Source organism: Rhea pennata, chromosome Z (genome assembly GCF_028389875.1).
Source record: "Rhea pennata isolate bPtePen1 chromosome Z, bPtePen1.pri, whole genome shotgun sequence".
Classification (NCBI taxonomy): Eukaryota; Metazoa; Chordata; class Aves; order Rheiformes; family Rheidae; genus Rhea; species Rhea pennata.
Genome location: NC_084702.1, coordinates 11,984,729 through 11,991,624, shown reverse-complemented (window position 1 = coordinate 11,991,624; position 6,896 = coordinate 11,984,729). Strand labels below are relative to the sequence as shown.

General features: G+C 39.3%; 1 long non-coding RNA gene across 1 annotated transcript in view; it reads right to left on the bottom strand.

Annotated features, from left to right (window-relative positions):
* Positions 1-2,195: 2,195 nt before the first annotated feature.
* The window catches only part of LOC134153645 (uncharacterized), a 58,670-nt gene continuing 53,969 nt past the window's right edge, over positions 2,196-6,896 (bottom strand). The window contains exon 6 of the long non-coding RNA XR_009961189.1: positions 2,196-2,611. This is a non-coding gene — a long non-coding RNA (uncharacterized LOC134153645). The remainder of the gene's footprint in view (positions 2,612-6,896) is intronic.

Genomic DNA, 6,896 nt, shown 5'->3' with positions numbered 1-6,896 from the left:
AAAAAACTCATAAATGGCTGAAACACAAGCATCACTTTGTTCAACTGCAAAAGCCTGCTGATACCGAGTTTGCAGTGAAGGGCTCTGAAGCAACGAGTGAGCTTAACAGTACAGCATCACTAATGGGTTAAATAAGCAGGCAGGAAAGAAAAGTCTGATTTAATCAAAACTCCAGTAATCCTCAGAAAAGCATCCCTTTTAATAGACAGGTATGCAAAAGATGAATCCTTTTCCATTATTTGATAGCAATGAGGAGGCTAACAAGGGTGTCCAAAAAGAAATTAATATCATGAATTAGCAAGGTGACAGCTGCAGTTAGTATCTTATGCAAGACTGATCATGAACAACCTACAACCTGAAGACCAGAATACAGTTTTTTAAATTCCAACATTATTTCTACTTTGGCATACGGATGTGAAAACTGGAAATCTATCAGAGATAAAGGCAGATGTCTAAACACCTTTGAAAGGAAATGCCTAGAAAAATACTAGATATCAAATGGAATGAATTTATAACAAGTGCTGAGCTTCCTCAAACAGCTCAAGTCTTTTACTCTAAAATTATCAAGAAAGAAAATAGAATATCTGGACTAATCTTGAAACACTGGGGTAAAAAATCACATAAAAAGTGTGTAGGTGGTAAAACTGTCAGAGCAAAGAGGATTTAGAAATTGTAACCCGTCTCCAAAAGGGATGACTGAACATTCTTTACACCACAACTGGTGCTTGATATGGCAAGAAAGATTCAGATTCAAACCATGGAATAAAAATCAGAATCTCCTGAATTAATAGAAAAATGATATACAGATGACAGACAGACAGATAAGGAGAATATCCTCTCAGAAATTTATTCTCATAAGCTTGCTGGCAAACATGAGGGTAAAATATGTTCACAGAGAAATTGATCAGTTCACAAGTCAGTTGTGAATAGAAAAGTAACAAGTCCTTTTTCACAATGAATAATTTGTCTACTTTCAATATAAATCAATGTCTACTTTTTCAAAAACTGTATTATTTGTCCTTTAATTGAATAATGGAAATTGTTTTATAATCTTTTTTTTCTTTTTATTCAAGTAAAACAGCCAGTGAGACTAAATGGTAATGTATAGTAGAGAAAAAAATAGCTCATTGTTCTGATATAGAATGATAATTAATCTAAAATATCAACTCTTATTTCCTCTGAATGCATCACAGATATTAATATTTTGTTCTTTGAGCAGATACTTCTGCATCATTGGCTGCTCTGAAAAAAATAAAATAATCTAACCTTTTCCCTCCCTTCCTAATATAGAGTGTGAAGACATCTCTTTTTTAATTAAATGTTGAAAATATATGAAATCATTGAGATTTATATGGGCAGATTTGGCAGCCTTTTCATATTTACTTGGACTGTGAGGTATATTTTTTATGCCAGCCTCTATCAAAATAAGTATATAAACCATTTGTTATTTTAGTAAGTCATTTTTTATTAGACGTGGATCAGACACAGCTAATGTCAGTGGACCTATTCTCTGGCCATTTATAGTTGTGTAAATTAGGCATAACTCCACTGAAATCAGCAGAGTCACAGTGATGTAAAAACAGCAAGAGGAGAACTGGGTCCAGGTTGTTAATAATAACTGAGGTGTGTGAGTAAAATTACTCCTGTCAGTCAATTTCAGATTGGTCCTGTAAGTTGGGTCGGAATTATATTTTCCTTCTACAGCCTTATATTGTTTTTTCATTGGTAATAAGTTTTACACGCTTAAGTTGTTCCTTTTTAAATGTATTTTTGCCCTGCCAGTTGGCGGAGGGCTTGCACTGCAAAATTCAGATCCAGACCTAAATTCAGCTCATATTCCATTTTGCCCTGAATGAGACTTCTGGCTTGGCCTATCGTATAATTGAGAGTAAACCACAGTGTGTGGATTTGGATGTGGATCCAGCCTCAACTCCCCTGGAGTCTGGGATTCTTCTGATCCAGGGTTTTAGTTTCAAGCTCCTTGTAATTTCTGCTATTTAATATCTGCTAATCTTTTATTTTTATTTCTTTGTTTGTCTCTCATTTTAAACTTTAGAAATGTATTTGGAAAAATAGAAAGAGTCAAACAAATCTTTGCATATTTATTCCAACATCAGCTGACATCCGCAGAAAGATGACAGATAAAAAGTGGGTGGGAAACAGCTGCAGAGTAATTTTAAAATGCCCAGGGCCAAACAAAGGCAGTCAGACATTGCTCTGATGAGAGGAACTCAGCAGCCAGAATTTCCATCCTCAAGACAGCAAAATGCTTCCAGAAACTGTGCAGAACAAAGACATTTTCTGCAGGACGGTGCCAAGGCTGCTCTCCGCCTCCTCGACTTGCCCAAGGGGAGGGGAGTTGTAGAGGCACCAGGCACCTCAAGAAAGCAGTGGAGAAGGAGAGCAGCCCTCTGCCAGCAGGCTGCAACGGTGGTCACGCCTGCTCGGTGGCAGCAGCCACCATGGCTTTCCTAATCCTTTGCCCATAAGCAGGTCTCTGTGCTGCTAGAGGTGTGAGAGGCGCACTACGGCTGGACTGTCTTCTTCTTTCCTCTTTTCGAGAGCCATCTTTGCTTTCCCACAACTCGAAGTTCAGGGAGGTTGTCATAAACTGGAGGTGGTTTGGGGAAGAAAGGTGAGAAAGGGGAAAGCATCAGGAAACGTGCCTCATAGTTAAATAAATAAAGCCTTCCCTCCCCACCCCAAATAAAGACTTTGAGGGGATGGCTTAATCACAGCCCACAGCCACTTATGGGTAATAAAAACATGATTACCAGGGAGTTTCTGGACTAGAGACAAAGTCATAAGTTTAAGGTAGGACAAGGCAGGACAATTAATCACTAGACAAATGTATCAAATCTTGCTTTAAAGATTTCCAGTGAAAATACATTGCAGCTTAAGCAGAAATTTTAGGAAGTTCAACTGCTTATGTTGCAAAGGATTCAACCTGAGAGATTATAACAGGCTCTTCTGTCTTTGGAAATAAGGAGTCCAGTAATAAGTAACTAATATCATATTCCAGGCTCCTAAGGGTACATTTTGCAGGCAGGAACGTGACCTGGCTTTCTGAAGGATGCATGGCAAAACTATGCCCAGACCTGAAAAGACACCCCAACATTCCTGACAGGAACACTCTTTGCCACTGCTGTGTCTCATTCCCTTCTTGTCCTGCTCCTTTCGCACTTTTCTGTTTGCCCCCATGTCCCATTCTTCCTTGGCACTCCTCCTTGATTTCCCTTTTCTCTGCAATTCTTTTGTGGAGCCTTTCCAGTGCTGTGTTGATGTCTTCTGCAGATGCACTGGGATGCTGCATATCCTAAGGTATCAGGCTGCAGACTGCATTTTCCAGGAAAGACTTGGGAATGGTAAAGATTAGGGCCAGCAGCTGCAAGGAGCAGGAAATCTGCACCTGGTCTCGAGGTCAGAAATCAGCACCAAGCACCTGGAGCAGAGAGTCTCTGGAACAAGAGACTGGCTTGATCAGTCATATGACCATATTCATGGTCATAGGGTGAAGAGGGAAAAGTTTCCTGGCTGGTTGCCATTCCCATGGCAGAACATCAGTTGGCAGCAGCATCAAAAACAACCTTGCACAGCTGTCACTCAGAGAGAATGACATGAGGAACAAAGGCTGCCATAAAGCTGCATTTATAGCCTCCTTCTCTGACAATCCAGCTGCCCTGAAGCATCCCCCACAACTGTGGAAGATGTTGTCCCACCACTGACACCAGCTCAATCATTTTACTGTAATACTGCGATGGGAACTTGCCTGTCTGAGCACTTCACAATGCGTAGGAGCAACTTCACCATTGCATCTCATCATTTCCACAGATCATTTTTACCATAATATTCTGCAGTATGTATCTAAAATTTCAACCTTGTCTGTTGCTTTAAACAGTCACTTTTCCTCTATTTCTAAACTCTTAGGTCAGTTCTCTTCAAAGGAAGAACATATTAATAGCAACCTCTATATTCCCTCTAGGATGCTCTCAAGTCTTACTGTGTTTTTAATCTTTGCAGAGCCCAAAAACCAACCACATCACGTGATGTGAATACCAGTTTTTTTCTTTTCTTTATGGATCTGACTGGTTAGGAGTTCTGCAGAGATTAAAAACCCCATTCAATAAAATTATAGATTTGAAAAAGGTGCATCATGATATGATTAACAAGGGATTCAAAAGACAAGATAAAAAGGATACTCCTGAAATCCATAGAGTGGTACAAATCTACAGAATAAGTGGCAGCATTGACCTGCTCTCTAATAACAGTGAGAGATAAAAAAAACAACCTCATCAAAACCTGGAAGGCATTAGCAGCAGAAAGATTAGGCTGACATTTCTGGATTTCCAGCCTGCAAAGAGCTTGTTTAGTAGGTCTGAGACTACAGAATATGTAAAACTGTTAAAGTGGAAATCAATACCGTTTATTCTGGAGACAAGTTGCAGAATAATATTCGTGGTCATAGGGTGAAGAGGGAAAAGTTTCCTTCTGAATTGAGGGAACAAGAAGGACTTATAGCATATGACATTTGGAATTGCAATCTGTAAGCAGAGTGTCATGACTGGTATATCATTTACCATCTCTATCTTTATTTTTCTCAGTTTGCATTAAAGATACATTCAAAACTGACTTCCTAGGTTTTATTTTCATCTTGCTCTTCAAGCATGTTTTTCCTTCCAGCACACAGTAATATTTCTGGTTTGTTATATAACAGAATATTCTACCCTGGGAAAATATTTTTTTCTTCTTTTTATTTGGAAGTTTTCTCTCTTTCCCGTAAAGTTAACTTCTTTAGGGGGAAAACACAGTGAAATAGAAAAAAAAAATGATAGACAGGGCAAGATGCTTATTATTGCACTGCTTGTGTAGTCACAAGACAGTGCAATACTCTTGGTGTGTCACCACAGAAGGTAGCTCAGCCACTTGCTGTGGCTTTTTTCAGGCTAACATATGAGGAAGGCAATTAAGCTCATCAAGAGATGATAATTCTGTTCCATAGAAACTTCCAGTGTTTCAAATTATTTATCTTTTACAAAGGAGCAAGAGGAGAATATTTTCATGAAAGCCTGTAAGTGCCTGCTTTCAGGCATTCCTGATGACTGAAGTCCTCATACAAAGTTATCTCATTTTTATTATTACTCATTCCAGATCACTCAAAGCCAAAGATTTGTTTTCCTTTACTACAGGTGAGACATGATCTTTCTCTCCCACCTAATTTCCACACACACCCCCACCTCCATCTTTTCAGCTGAGACAAAGCAATGTGAATTTTACATCTAGGAGTCACTTTCATCAGACTCAGCTTCGAAACAGAGACTGAAATCCAGCTGTCACTTTACTGTAGCTACTCCTTACTTTTCTCTTTATTGAAACAAAAAAAAATGCAGTTTTATACCACAGTAAGTCCAGTAACTTTATTCCAGTAATTGCCAGACTAAAGCTGCACAAAAGAAAGAAGCATCAGGTGCACTGCACCATCAGTGATCAATATCCACAAGTTGTAGATTGTGGTACATATCTTTTAAAATAAATTAGGGTCTTTGAGCTAAAAGTTATTACATGCAATATTTACTTTGTTCATTCTCTAGTACAATCAAGACACTCTAATAGTCTAATAGTCCCCCATTTGTGTGCTGCATCTCCCACACACATAAGGGCACTCTCTCAAAGCATTAGTTACCATCATCAGCTGTTAATAGGTTATCTTTGTGCACTCATCACCTATAAGGGGGAAAATATCAATCAATACAAGCCCTACTACAGAGTGAGATTTCATCACAACTTTTGTGACACTTTTTAAAAGGGTATATAGTATAAACCAGGTAAATTTATCTTTAACGTGTGATGAATGCTTAGTTTCAAATCAGATCTATTTTAATTGAAGGAGGAGACAACTACAGCATTCCAGTACAGTTTTCCCTGTACTGCCATATCTCATTAACAAGACACAAAATTCTGAAAGCTTGGAACTTCCTTTTTACGGCCACTCAGTATCACACTTGATTGTCCTAGCCAGTTTTGGCTTTCCCAACACTCTGAGACTCTTGCAGTTGAATTACCCAATATTTTCCTGAGTAGCATCTGCAAAGAGGAAATCTTCAGCCTCCAGAAAGACTGGGAAGACAGACTGCTTCCTTACACGTGATTGCTTTTGTCAGCACATAAATCAGGCCCTGAGAGGCCTCAGTGAAGTGGTGTTGGTCCAGATCAAGTGCTTTGATCAGAGAGGAGGGGCCAATCCTTCTCAGTCTGGTTGAGAAAAACAGCAAGCTGGGAAAGCCCCAGGAGCCTGAGACTTTCCATTTTTTACAACTTTAAAGGTGTTTTTTGTCATAGCATAATGTCATCCGCAGACAATTCAATGAGAAATTGCAGAATCGTTTCAGATTGCACTAGTTAACTGCGCAAGATGGACATCACACATTGCAGACACAGCAGAAGGATCCCACAGGAGACTGTACAACGAAGAAATGTGCAATATCAGATAAATCCTCATAGGCAGAGGATTTGCTCTCACGGGATTTGAAAGAACTTTTGTTACTACTTATATTGCAGCAAAATCATTTTTTTTCCAGCTTTCTAGGGAGTCACAAAATATTTCTAATTCTCTGGAACATCCAAGGGTTCCCTTCTATATGTCAGTCAAGGATCGAAGCAATGAGGGAGCAGGTCTGGTGAACATCCTTGGAAGAAAGACCATTTATAGCAGGAAGAAGACAGCTGGTGAAGCACTGGAGGTCAGTCAGTGCACACGTGATTTTCATGTGAAGCTACAGCTGTCCCCTCTCTGAAAAATGGTTTCTTTACTAAAATTCTGCCTGGCTTAACAGGAGTCCTTGCTTTCTGTCAAGGATCATGAGGTAAACTCATGGCGTTTAGCAGGAACACCTCCCCTC